This window comes from Amblyraja radiata, chromosome 23 (assembly GCF_010909765.2).
Source record: "Amblyraja radiata isolate CabotCenter1 chromosome 23, sAmbRad1.1.pri, whole genome shotgun sequence".
Taxonomy (NCBI): domain Eukaryota; kingdom Metazoa; phylum Chordata; class Chondrichthyes; order Rajiformes; family Rajidae; genus Amblyraja; species Amblyraja radiata.
In genome coordinates, this window is record NC_045978.1 from 22,073,193 (window position 1) to 22,086,428 (window position 13,236).

General features: G+C 46.5%; 1 long non-coding RNA gene across 1 annotated transcript; it reads left to right on the plus strand.

The window, feature by feature from the left end:
• Positions 1-566: 566 nt before the first annotated feature.
• LOC116986327 lies at positions 567-12,013 on the plus strand. Its single transcript, XR_004415453.1, has 3 exons — positions 567-580; positions 2,023-2,025; positions 11,979-12,013. It is a non-coding gene; the product is annotated as an uncharacterized LOC116986327 (long non-coding RNA).
• Positions 12,014-13,236: the final 1,223 nt, after the last annotated feature.

Below are 13,236 nucleotides of genomic sequence, written 5' to 3' on the forward strand. Positions count from 1 at the left end.
AGGGTCCCAACCGGAAACGTCGCTTGTCCATTCCCTCCATGGATGCTGCCTGTCCCACTGAGTTACTCCAGCACTTTGTATCTTGCACTGATCAGGGTGGTAGGAAAGGTGAGAGCACTAGAGGGCAGTCTTGCCCATCAGTCCTGAAAGGATAGCTCAAGATTCATGTACACTTCTAATTAACACACAGAACATTCCTACAAACCATTTTACAATGTAGACACAAGGAACTGCAGATGCTGGTTTACAAAAAATAGCACATACAAAGCGCTGGTGTAACTCAACAGGTCAGGCAGCATCTCTGGATAACATGGATAGGCAATGTTTCGATCGGGACCCTTCTTCAGTAATTTAACTTTTTTATATTGTTGATCCATGCAATGAAATAAGCTTTTGTGTCCCGACCCAAAACGCAGAGAGTTGTGACCATAGCCAAGCCCATCACTCAAACCAACCTCCATCCAGTGACTCCATCTACGCTTCATGCTGTCTCGGCAAGGCCGCCAGCATTAATCAAGGACCAGTCTCACCCCGGTTACTCCCTCGTCTCCCCTCGCCCATCAGGCAAGAGGTACAGAGTGTGAAATCGCTCACCTCCAGTTCCAGGGACAGGTTTTTTCCAGAAGTTATCATCAACTAGAGCGCGGTCCTGACCTCCCATCTACCTGATGGGAGACCTTTGAACTATCTTTATCAAACTTTATCTTACACTATATATTGTACCCTTTATCCTGTATCTGTACATTGTGGACGGTTTGATTGTAATTATGTATAGTCTTTTCTTTGACTGGTTAGCACGCAACAAAAAGCTTTTCACTGGTTCGCAGAACATGCAATAGTAATAAACTAAACAAATAAACAAAACTAATGTCATGGGGCAGAAGTCAGATCTGTTTTCACGAGGGTGAACTTTTGGAAAGTGACCGGCCGGGATGGAGTCCCTGGATGGGTTCTGATATCAGGCGGTAACAACAGGTCACCTTGATCACCAACATCTTCAACCTCTCACTTCATCCGACTACTGTTACCATCTGCTTCAAGGAAATATTCTTCATCATCACCTGAAATGTCACCTATCCATATTCTCCAGAGATGCTGCCTGACCCGCTGAGTTACTCCAGCACTATGTGTCTTTTTTTGTAAAAAAATACAGCATCTGCAATTCCTTGTATCACAAGAAAACCTCCATCATTATACACCCAGGAAAAGCAAAGTCACCTGACTTTCAGTTTTGTTTAGCTTAGAGATACAGCACGGTAACAGGCCCTTCGGCCCACCGAGTCCACGCTGACCAGCAATCACCCTGAACACTAATGCTATCTGACACACTAGGGACAATTTACAATGTGTACCGAAGTCAATTAACCAACAGACTTGCACCTGGGGAAACCCACGCAGTCACGGGGAAAGGTACAAACTCTGTACAGATAGCACCCATGGGCAGGATCGAACCCGGGTCTCTGCTGCAGTAAGGCAACAACTCTACCGTTGTGCAACTGTGCCGCCCCTAACGAATTAATGTCATGAATAGCACGTGCAAAAGTACTGGTGGTCCAAATCGACACCAGTCTTCTATGCAGTTGAGATCCTTCAGTACTGGTCTTGCAGTGTATTTAACTCTCGATCACCTTGGCAATAAAGACATCTATGTCAGGGTGTTTAACATTGACTCAACTCAGCCATCTAATGATTCAATGGTGCTTTATTGTCACGTGTGCATTGTACAGTGAAATTCTTTTTTTCATAGATCACAGAGCAGAGGGTGGCACAGTGGCACAGTTGCTGCCTTACAACGCCAGAGACCTGGGTTTGACCCTGGCTAGGCGTGCTGTCTGTACGGAGTTTGTACGTTCTCCCCATGACCGCATCGGCTTTCTCCGGGTTCTCTATTTGTTGATAGGTTGATGATCAGTTGCCTAATAAGAGCTGTGAAGAAACTGTCTCTGATGTGAGAGGGGAGAAGACGTGTTGTGCTTTCATCTGCAGCAATACAAGTATATTTCCTAAGTTAGAGCGGCACAGTTGGTAGACAGCTTCATCACAGCGCCAGAGACCCAGATTCAATCCTGACCTCGGGTGCTGTCCATGTGGAGTTTTACCTTTTTACCCAGGCCTGCGTGGGTTTCCTCTGGGTGCTCCAGTTTCCTCCCACATCCCAAAGACGTGCAGGATTGTAGGTAACGCGGCCCTCTGTAAATTGCTCCCTTGTAGGGAGTGGATGCAAAAGTGGGATAACATAGAACTAGTGTGAACGGTTAATCGATGGTTGGTGTGCACTTTGTGGGCCGAAGATCCTGTTTCCCTGCTACATTCTTAAGATAAACCAAATATTTACCTCTTAATCAGGATGATTAAACACAAATATTTAAAAAATAAAATCTTACAATTCTGTATCCAATTAATGTAACAAAATTGTGATTCTGACAGAAGACAATCTGAAGTGAAGGCACACAAAAATGCTGGAGAAACTCAGCGGGTGCAGCAGCATCTATGGAGCGAAGGAAATAGGTAACGTTTCGGGCCGAAACCCTTCTTCAGACTGATAGGGGGTGGCGGGGAGAAGGAAGGAAAAAGGGAGGAGGAGGAGCCCGAGGGCTGGGGGATGGGAGGAGACAGCTCAAGGGCCAAGGAAGGGGAGGAGACATCAAGGGCTAACAAAATTGGGAGAATTCAATGTTCATGCCCGTTTCATGCAGGCTCCCCAAGCGGAATATGAGTTGCTGTTCCTCCAATTTCCGGTGTTGCTCACTCTGGCAATGGAGGAGACCCAGGACAGAGAGGTCGGATTGGGAATGGGAGGGGGAGTTGAAGTGCTGAGCCACCGGGAGGTCAGGTAGGTTCTTGCGGACCGAGCGGAGGTGTTCGGCGAAACGATCGCCCAACCTCCGCTTAGTCTCACCGATGTAGATCAGCTGACATCTAGAGCAGTGGATGCAGTAGATGAGGTTGGAGGAGATACAGGTGAACCTCTGTCGCACCTGGAACGACTGCTTGGGTCCTTGAATGGAGTCGAGGGGGGAGGTAAAGGGACAGGTACCTCTCCATATACCTTGACTCCATACTATGCCCCTTGGTCAAATCCCTTCCTACCTATGTTCAAGACACCTCAGACACTCTCCGTCGCCTCCGCGCATTCCATTCTCTAGTCCCTCACCCCCTCATCTTCACCATGGACGTCCAGTCACTCTACACCTCCATCCCCCACCAGGATGGCCTCAAAGCCCTCCGGTTCGTCCTCGACCAGAGAAGCAACCTATACCCGGCCACTGACACACTCCTCCGCCTAGCGGAGCTGGTCCTTACCCTCAAAAACTTCACGTTTGACTCCTCCCATTTCCTCCAAACACAAGACATAGCTATGGGCACACGCATGGGCCCCAGCTACGCCTGCCTCTTTGTCGGGTACGTCGAACAATCCTTGTTCAATACGTACCAGGGCCCCATCCCCGACCTCTACCTCCGTTACATCAACGACTGCTTTGGGGCCACCTCCTGCACCCACACACAACTGACTGACTTCATCCACTTCACCACCAACATCCATCCGGCACTGAAATACACCTGGACTATTTCCGACACTTCCCTACCATTCCTTGACCTCACTATCTCCATCGCAGGTGATAGGCTCCTGACCGACATCCACCATAAACCCACTGACTCCCATGACTATCTGGACTACACTTCTTCCCACCCTGCCTCCTGTAAGGACTCCATCCCTTACTCCCAATTCCTCCGCCTACGCCGCATCTGCTCCCAGGATGAGGCGTTCCACACCAGGACATCTGAAATGTCCTCATTCTTCAGGGAACGGGGATTCCCCTCCTCCACCATAGATGAGGCTCGCACCAGGGTCTCTTCCATACCCTGCAACACTGCTCTCTCTCCCCATCCCCGCACTCGCAACAAGGGCAGAGTCCCCCTAGTCCTCACCTTTCACCCCACCAGCCGTCACATACAACAGATAATCCTACGTAATTTTTGCCACCTCCAACGTGACCCCACCACTCGCCACATCTTCCCATCTCCCCCCATGTCTGCCTTCCGCAAAGACCGCTCCCATCGCAACTCTCTTGTCAATTCTTCCCTTCCCTCCCGTACCACCCCCTCCCCGGGCACTTTCCGTTGTAACCGCAAGAAATGCAACACCTGTCCCTTTACCTCCCCCCTCGACTCCATTCAAGGACCCAAGCAGTCGTTCCAGGTGCGACAGAGGTTCACCTGTATCTCCTCCAACCTCATCTACTGCATCCGCTGTTCTAGATGTCAGTTGATCTACATCGGTGAGACTAAGCGGAGGTTGGGCGATCGTTTCACCGAACACCTCCGCTCGGTCCGCAAGAACCTACTTGACCTCCCGGTGGCTCAGCACTTCAACACCCCTCCCATTCCCAATCCGACCTCTCTGTCCTGGGTCTCGTCGATTGCCAGAGTGAGCAACACCGGAAATTGGAGGAACAGCACCTCATATTCCGCTTGGGGAGCCTGCATCCGACGGCCATGAACATTGAATTCTCCCAATTTTGTTAGCTCTTGATGTCTCCTCCCCTTCCTTAGCCCTCGAGCTGTCTCCTCCCATCCCCCAGCCCTCGGGCTCCTCCTCCTCCCTTTTTCCTTGCTTCTCCCCGCCACCCCCTATCAGTCTGAAGAAGGGTTTCGGCCCGAAACATCACCTATTTCCTTCGCTCCATAGATGCTGCTGCACCCGCTGAGTTTCTCCAGCATTTTTGTGTACCTTCGATTTTCCGGCATCTGCAGTTCCTTCTTGAACACAATCTGAAGTGATTCTGTTTTCAGTGTCTCCCGGCGTGCCACCCAGCTGGTAAACCTTATTACTTTCATAAACGTTGCAGTGTAAATGAAGCTAGTGTGTGATCCCTAAATATAGCATCTACTGCCCCAGAAGTATTCCAGTAACATTTCCAAACAGTCCAACCTTGTTATTGCAAAATGAAGGCAGGAAAAACAAAGAGGCTATTTCATTTCAGGGCTACATTTTGCTTTGCCTCTGCTCTTTCGTGTCTTCCAATACTGAGCTGCTGCTGCCCTCTCTAAGGCCTTTGTCAACATTTAACTTTAGCCGGCCATCAAGAAACACACAGCTACATAGAACATAGAACAGTACAGCACAAAGAACAGGCCCTCCAGCCCAATGTCTGTGCCAAACATGAGGTCATGCTCCCATCTGCCTGTACAAAATCCATATGCCCCCAATCCCTAGCCTTGAATTCAAGGTCCCTGTCCTGAACTCAACTCATACTGGTCGGACAGCATGTTTAGACTTTAGAGATACAGGGTGAAAACGGGCCCGTTCTCCCCATCGAGTCTTTGCCAACCAGTGATCAACCCATACACTAGCTCTATCCTGCACACTAGGGACAATTTTCAATTTTACAGAAGCCAATTAACCTATAAACCTGTGGGAGGTTTGTGGGATGTGGGAGGAAACCGGAGCACCCGGATAAAACCCACGCAGTCACGGGAGAACATAAAACTCCATACAGACAATACCCGTAGTCAGGATCGAGCCCAGCTCTCTGGTGCTGTAAGGCAGCAACTTTACTGCTGATCCTTTTAAAGGACTTTGATGGTGTCAGTTGCATAATCGCATTAAACATGGATGAGATTCTTTACATGGAGTTTCTTAAACATCCAATAGATTATATGGAGAGGGTCTTTGGGCTCTGATTGTTTAAGCTAGTTACAGTCCATGTGTTCACCAGTTTCAAGAAACGTCTCTCTACCCTCTGTTTCTTTCCTCTACCCAATCCCCTATCCCAGTGCTCACCCATTTCTCCTACTATCTCCCACCCTCTGTCGCCCTTCTCCTTTCCCACTCATCTCCCATCCCCGAGCCCCTCATCTCCCTTTTATCCCCCCTCTTTCCCCTTCCAACCCACCATCCCGGTGGGCAGCACAGTGGTGCAGCTGGTAGAGCTGCTGCCTCACAGTGCCATAGACCCGGGGCTCGATCCCGACCTCGGGTGCTGTCGGTGTGGAGTTTGCACATTCTCCCTGCGACCGTGTGGGTTTTTCCTCCGGGTGCTCCAGTGTTCTCCCACATCCCAAAGACGTGTGGGTTCGTAGCTTAATTGGTTCTTTGTAAATTGCCCCTAGTGTGTAGGGAGTGGACGTGATAGTGGGATAACATAGAACTAGTGTCAATGGGTGATCAATGGTCGTGGTGGTGGGCCGCAGGGTCTGTTTCTATGCTGTGTCTCTAAACTAATCCTCTTTCACCCATTTCCCTCCCTCCAGCTCGAAACGTCATCCGTCCATCTAATCCACTGATGCTGCCTGACCCGCTGAGTTCCTCCAGCACTTAGTTTCTTGCTCAAGATTCCCACATCTGCAGTTCCTAGTGCCTCAGTCTCTTTATCATTTGTTTTGCGATCTAAATTTGACATCAGTAGAAACACAACACGTTGCTTCCAAAGAGTGTGGAAGTAATTCAAAGTCTTTATTTCACTCTCAACATTCTGCGATCAATCTTATATCACACTCGAACATTAACAGTGGGTTCGGCAGATGGTTTATCTCAATGTCTCTCTCTCTCTATATATATATACAATCATGTTGTACTATACACAAAATTATTTCTGTGCCTCTTTCCAAAGTATTGTATTTGAGTGTAGCTAATAAATGGTGAAAGCAAACAGCTTTATAAGCAATTAGACATCTGTCCTATATCAAAATATTTAAAGACAAATCATTGGCTTCACTCCCCTGTGACTCCTAGAATCAGTAAGTATGGCAAAGGGGAAACCAAGTGAGGGGCAAGAAACAAGAATGTTTCATTATCCATATGTACCGAGAATGGAACAGTGACTTTCTTACTTTAGTTTGTTATTGTCATGTATGCTGAGGTACAATGAGAAGCTTTTGTTTATGTGTTATCCAGTCAAAGAAAAAACACAATAGTCTAAATGTGGCCTCACCAATGTCTAGTGCAGATAGAAGGTAGACCCAAGATGCTGGAGTAACTCAGCGGGACAGGCAGCATCTCTGGAGAGAACGAATGGGCGACGTTTCGTGTCAAGACCCTTCTTCAGATTGATAGCATAAGGAAGGAAGGCTTCAATCTTAGCTTAAACGATGGGCAAATGCTTTTCAAATGGTGCTGGTTTTCTTTGGAAAGGTTGAAGATTTCTAGCAGCATAATCTGAGATCTCAATATTATGAGAAGAACTTAGAAAGTATGAATTCAAGGAAATAGTTCTCTTCGAATTATCGGACCTTTTAGAAGCAGAAATTGTTGGTCCAACGCCAAAGACCAGCCGTTTCGTGGAATGGTGATATTGATGTGATACCCTGAATGAATGCACACCTCCAGCCCCACATTGCAACTGAAAGCAACAGCCAATAAATGTACAATATTTTATTCTGGACAACGTATATGTGTACACGAACAGAAGGAAAAGTTTTGTTCAACTCACTGCAAAAGTATTGGATGTTAAATGGGTTGTTCCTGTATCTAAAGCCAGCTATTATCAGGCCACTGGGGTGGGAGATTGCAACCTTCACGTGGTCCACCCTGTTTCGACTAATGCAATCAACCCGACGTGCACAAACAAATAGGTCAAATAGAACAAGTTGACCTACAACTTTAGGCTGTGCACACTATACGCAAGAAGAAGGCAGCTGAACCATCCTATCACCAACTAGGGAGCGGTCCTGACCTATCATCTACCTCATTGGAGACCCTCAAGCTATCTTTAATCGGACTTTACTGGTCTTTATCTTGCACTAAACGTTATTCCCTTCATACTGTATCTGTACATTGTGGATGGCTCAATTGTAATCATGTATAGTATTTTCGCTGACTGGATAGCACGCAACAAAAAGCTTTTCATTGTAAAGACAAAAAGACTGATAGTAGGGAGGGTGGAAAAGAGAGATGGGAAAGAGATGGGGCAGGAAAGAGTTTCCCATCCCCCCTGCAATCAGTCTGAAGAAGGGTACCGACCTGAAACGTCACCTATCCATTTTCTCCAGAGATGCTAAGTGCTGGAGTGACTCAGTGGGTCAGGCAGCATCACTGGAGAAAAAGATTTGATGACGTTTCGGGTCCAGACCCTTCTTCGGACCACATCTGTAGAAGGGTCCTGACCCAAAACATCACGCATCCTTCTTTACCAGAGATGTTGCCTGACCCGCTGAGTTACTCCAGTACTTTGTGACTTTTTTAAAACTAAAGATGAAGATGCAAACTCATCATTGAGAAATACCAGTCTTTGGGATATGGGAGGAAACCGGAGCACCCGGAGAAACCCACGTGGTCACAGAAAGAACGTACAAACTTCATACCGACAGCACCAGTCATCAGGATCGAACCACTGCACCGCCCCTTTGGATTAGCTTTTAGCACAGACTTTAACAGCTCTGCTCAAACAAATACATGCAAAAGCAAAGGTCCAAACGCATGATAGGGAACACCAACTACAAAATCAGAGAAAACCACATTTTAATTTGTGCTTAAGAGTCAACTTGTGGTAGGTTAACATGAGCAACTTGATATGACTTGGTTTCGAGTCAGGCAACAAAGGGCACTTTTACCTGGACCCTTGACTTCTCACCATACCTTGTATTGGTTATGTCTACAGACTGCCGCTGGTAGAATTGCACCCATTCACCATGCTAGTTAATTTTTAGATGTGTTATTAGAAGGTAATTTGTAATTTTAGAACTTAGAGCTTAAATATATGCCGTTTCTAAGAGTCTTTTTAAAGGAGAAAAACTGAGCCGCCTCTGTTGCTTCTATATTTTACTTGTTCTTGTGCACTGGTACCCACGCCGCCCTAGCCACACTCTCGTTTCACTCTAACACCGGGACCCTGAAAACCATGACCTCCAGGTTCAAGAATAGCTTCATCCCAACATTCATCAGGCTCTTGAACGCTAACCTCAGCAACTATGAACTTACACGGACTGCAAATATAGGCACAAAGCGCCGGAGCAACTCAGCGGGTCAGGCAGCACCCTGGAGAACATGGATAGGTGAGGATTCGGGTCGGAATCCTTCGTGGCTCTCCTATGAACTGTGTTGGTTGCACTACGGACTTTGGGCTTTTTGCTCTGATTGTTTTTTTCATAAATAAAGTTTCATTTGCTTGTTATGTTATCTATGAGTATTAAGTTTACAGACATTATGCTGCTGTAAGTATGAATTTCATTGTTCTGTTGTCGGTACGTATGACATTTAAACTCACTTATCTCTCTTAACTCTCGACAAATCTCATAGATTCTGTTCCTCAGAATCACTTCCAGTAACCTACCCACCATTGATGTTCGCCTTACTGGCCTGTGGTTCCCAGGCTTATCCTTGCTGCCCGTCTTAAATAAACGTACAACATTATCCTTCAGTGAATAGCCTTCAGCCTGCGCGAGAACAACCGAAGATCTATTTCTTTAACTTGATAGGGTGTATGTATGCACAGTGTCTTTTACCCTGAGTACGGGAATCAACAACCAGAAGACATTGCTTTAAAGGGAAAGATTTAATAGGAACCTGAGAGGCATAATTTTTACTCAGAGAGTGGCGGGCATATGGAACGAGCTGCCAGAGGAAGTAGTTGAGGCAGACACTGTACGATGTGATACGATCGAACGTTATTTATTCCAGGAGGGAAATTGATCTGCAAACAGCTGTGACACCATTTAAGAGACATTTAGACAGGTACATGGATAGGAAAGATTTAGAGATTTAGCTTTAGGTTTACTATTGTAACATGACAATTATAAGGTACAATGAAAAGCTTTGTTTTGCATGCTATCCAATCAGATCCAATAATACAAGGCATGAATACAATCAAGTCAAGCTCAACATCTAGAACAAAGGGGCAGACACAGAATGCAGAATATAGTTCTCAGCATTGTAGCACACCAGTTCCAGAAACAAAGTCCAATGTCCGCCATGGGGCAGAGGTGAATTAGACAGTACCCTAGCTTATGGATGGACCGTTCAGACACCTGATAACAGAGGGGAAGAAGCCATTTCTGAGTCTGGTGGTGCGTGCTTTCAAGCTTCTGTATCTTCTTGCCAATGGGAGTAGGGAGATGTAGGAATGACCAGGGCAGAAAATAGATCTTGGGGATGTGGTTGGAACATGGGCAAATGGGACTATCTTATATGGGGCATCTTGGCTGGCTTGGGCGAGTTGGGCTGAAGGGCATGTTGCCCTACTGTATAACTCTGCCACTCTACCTTGGACTTGCTAGAAGGAGCTCACCTCTCTGTCCTTACAGGATACTCAGAACAGTGCCTGCCTTGATCACCCCTCCCCTGGGAATGTGGCTACCAAGCATAATCTCAGCCTCCCAGCTGCCAAAATAGCAACATGGCTAATCCACCATAAGCATCCTCATTGAAGACATGCACAGCACCCTCAAGCACAAATAGTTTGGTTTGGCTACAGTAAAGCGACCTCTGTCATTTTTTAATGAGGTTTCTGAAAGATATCCTGTGTTTTGAGTTTAGCCATGCCTTGCATTACTGTATTCCAAGTGGGATTTTATTTGCTTGGCGCTGAAAACGGGGACAGGCAACTTTTCATTTATTTTTTTTAATCATTATTACCATGGCTTAGAATTCTGTGAGCTCTAAAGGCTGCTGGGCGTAAGGGAATATTATTGCAGTCTGCAGGGGTAAAGGCTGCAAGGAAGACAAGGAACGAAACAATCGTTTACTTACTGTAGGACCGCTGCAAGGAAGGTCAGGAATGTGGAACTCCGCACCACAAGGAGTGTCTGAGACAAACTACACAGGAAGTATGATAAACATAAGCGAGAGAGAAGAATAGAAATGTATCCCAAGGGGGCAAGATGAAACGTGGGAGGAAACTGGAAAAGGTGCAGCGAAGATTTGTACAAGGAATTTGTCAGGTCTTGAGGGCCGGAGCTACAGTATAGGGAGAGGTTGAGCAGGTTAGGACTTTATTCCTTGGAGAGTAAGGGGATAAGAGGTGGTCTTATGGAGGTGTACATGATCATGAGAGGAATGGATAGGGTAAATGCACAGAGTATTTTACTTAATGTAGAGGAATCAAGAACCAGGGGATATACATTAAAGGCGAGGGGAAGAAAAGATTTAATAGGAACCAGAGGGGCAATTTTTTACAGATAGGGTGGTGGGTATATGGAATCAGCTGCCGGTGGAGGTAATTGAGGCAGGTACTATCACAACATTTAAGAAACATTCAGACAGGTACATAGATAGGATAGGTTGAGAGGTATATAGGCCAACACAGGCAGATGGGAATAACATAGGTCAGGGATGTTGGTCAGCATGGGCAAGTTGGGCCGAAGGGGATGTTTCCATGTTGTATGGCTCTATAACTCCAATAGTCAATAGTATTTAATAGTAACACGTACCTAGATACATTGAAGTTGTTCATTTTGCCATACAATCTAGTCAAAATCATACTTCACACACACTTACTACATACCAGGCACAATAAGTGTGGCACAGTGGCGCAGCGGGTAGAGCTACTGCCTAACACAGTGCCAGAGACCCACCCGGGTTTGATCCTGGCTACAGTTGCTGTCTGTACGGAGTTTGCACGTTCTTCCTGGGACTGCGTGGGTTTCCTCCAGGTGCTCCGATTTCCACCCACATCCCAAAAACCGTGCGGGTTTGTAGATCAATTGGCTGCTGTAAATTGCCCCTGGTGTGTGGGGAGTGGATGTGAAACTGGGATAACATAGAACTAGTGTGAACGGGTGATCATTGGTCCATGTATACTCGGTGGGCTGAAGAGCCTGTATCTATGTTGTATCACTAAACTAAATTAATCCGTACAGCATAGTTTAGGTTTAGGTTTATTATGGTCACGTGTTCCCGGGTACAGGGAAAAGCTCTGAATTACATGCGATCCAAACATCATATAATCCTGTACATAAATACAATCAATTCAAACAAGTACAATGGATAGACCAAAGCAGAGTTGCAGGTAGAAAAAAGGTTTAAATGAGTAGCGCTATAGTATTGGATGATAGTAGATCCTTCTCTGGGAAGAGCATGTAAAGGTTCACCACACTCCAGCACCATCTCGATTGGAAACAGGCCTTTCAGCTCACCGAGTCCACGCCAACCATCTATCCACCAGTTCACACTAGTTCTATTTTATCCCACTTTCTCATCTACTCCCTGCACACTCGGGGCAAGTTACAGAGGGACAATTAACCCACAAACCCGCGCGTCCATGGGGTGCGGGAGGAAACCGGAGCACCCGGAAGAACCCACACGGTCACAGAGAGAACGTGCAAACTCCCCACAGGCAGTAGCCAAGGTCAGGATCGAGCCCGGGTCTCCTGCACTGTGAGGCGGGAATCATGGCTTCACTCAGAGAGAAACAGAAAAAGTAAAGTTTTTACTTTGGTGTATTTCTGAAGTTGTCGTGAACATTGGAGAGCACACACCGAGCTGTACTTGGGAAGACTGAATTATATTCTGAAAAAGAACAACTTCACTGGTCACAAAGCACCTCATTATAAGGCGGGCTATTCAGGAAACTGGCTCTCAGCCACAGACTTCGAGAGTGTTTGTTTTCATCTTGCAATTCAGGGAACAGGCTTGATAATACAAGAGCATAGCTGTGTTCTTTGTTTCACTGAAGCAAGACTCACTCACGACTCTCCTGACCTTCGCTGTACCATGTGAGAGTTGCTCGATTTATCGTTGGGACCGTGCAGGGTCCTCAGGCAAGGGGAAAGGCAGAGAGTCACACAGAGTGGAAACAGGCCCATCGGCCCAACCTGCCCACACCGACCAACATGCCCCATCTACACTAGACCCACCTGCTTGTGCTTAGCCCATATCTCTCTAAACTTATCCTATCCATATAGCCTATCTAAATGTTTCTTATACATTGCAATGGTACCTGCCTCAACTACCTCCTCTGGCAGCTCAGCGATCACCCCGCACACTAGCACTACCCTACACACTAGGGGCAATTTACAATTTACAGAAGCCAATTAACCTACAAACATGTACCTCTTTGGAATGTGGGGGGGAAACCGGAGCTATCACAGGGAGAACGTGCAAACTCCGTACAGACAGAAAGTTGACGCATCAATAAAATCTAGGTTAGTCCTTCAGTCCAGTGCAGGGAATGAAGTTTGTTACTTTAGACAATAATTTATGAAAAATCAATTCCTGTTACTTAGAGTAGTGCGGTCTACTGACAGGGCAAGTATTTGCACAGTTATGGCAAAGGTTAGTCTGTCAAGACACATAAGCCT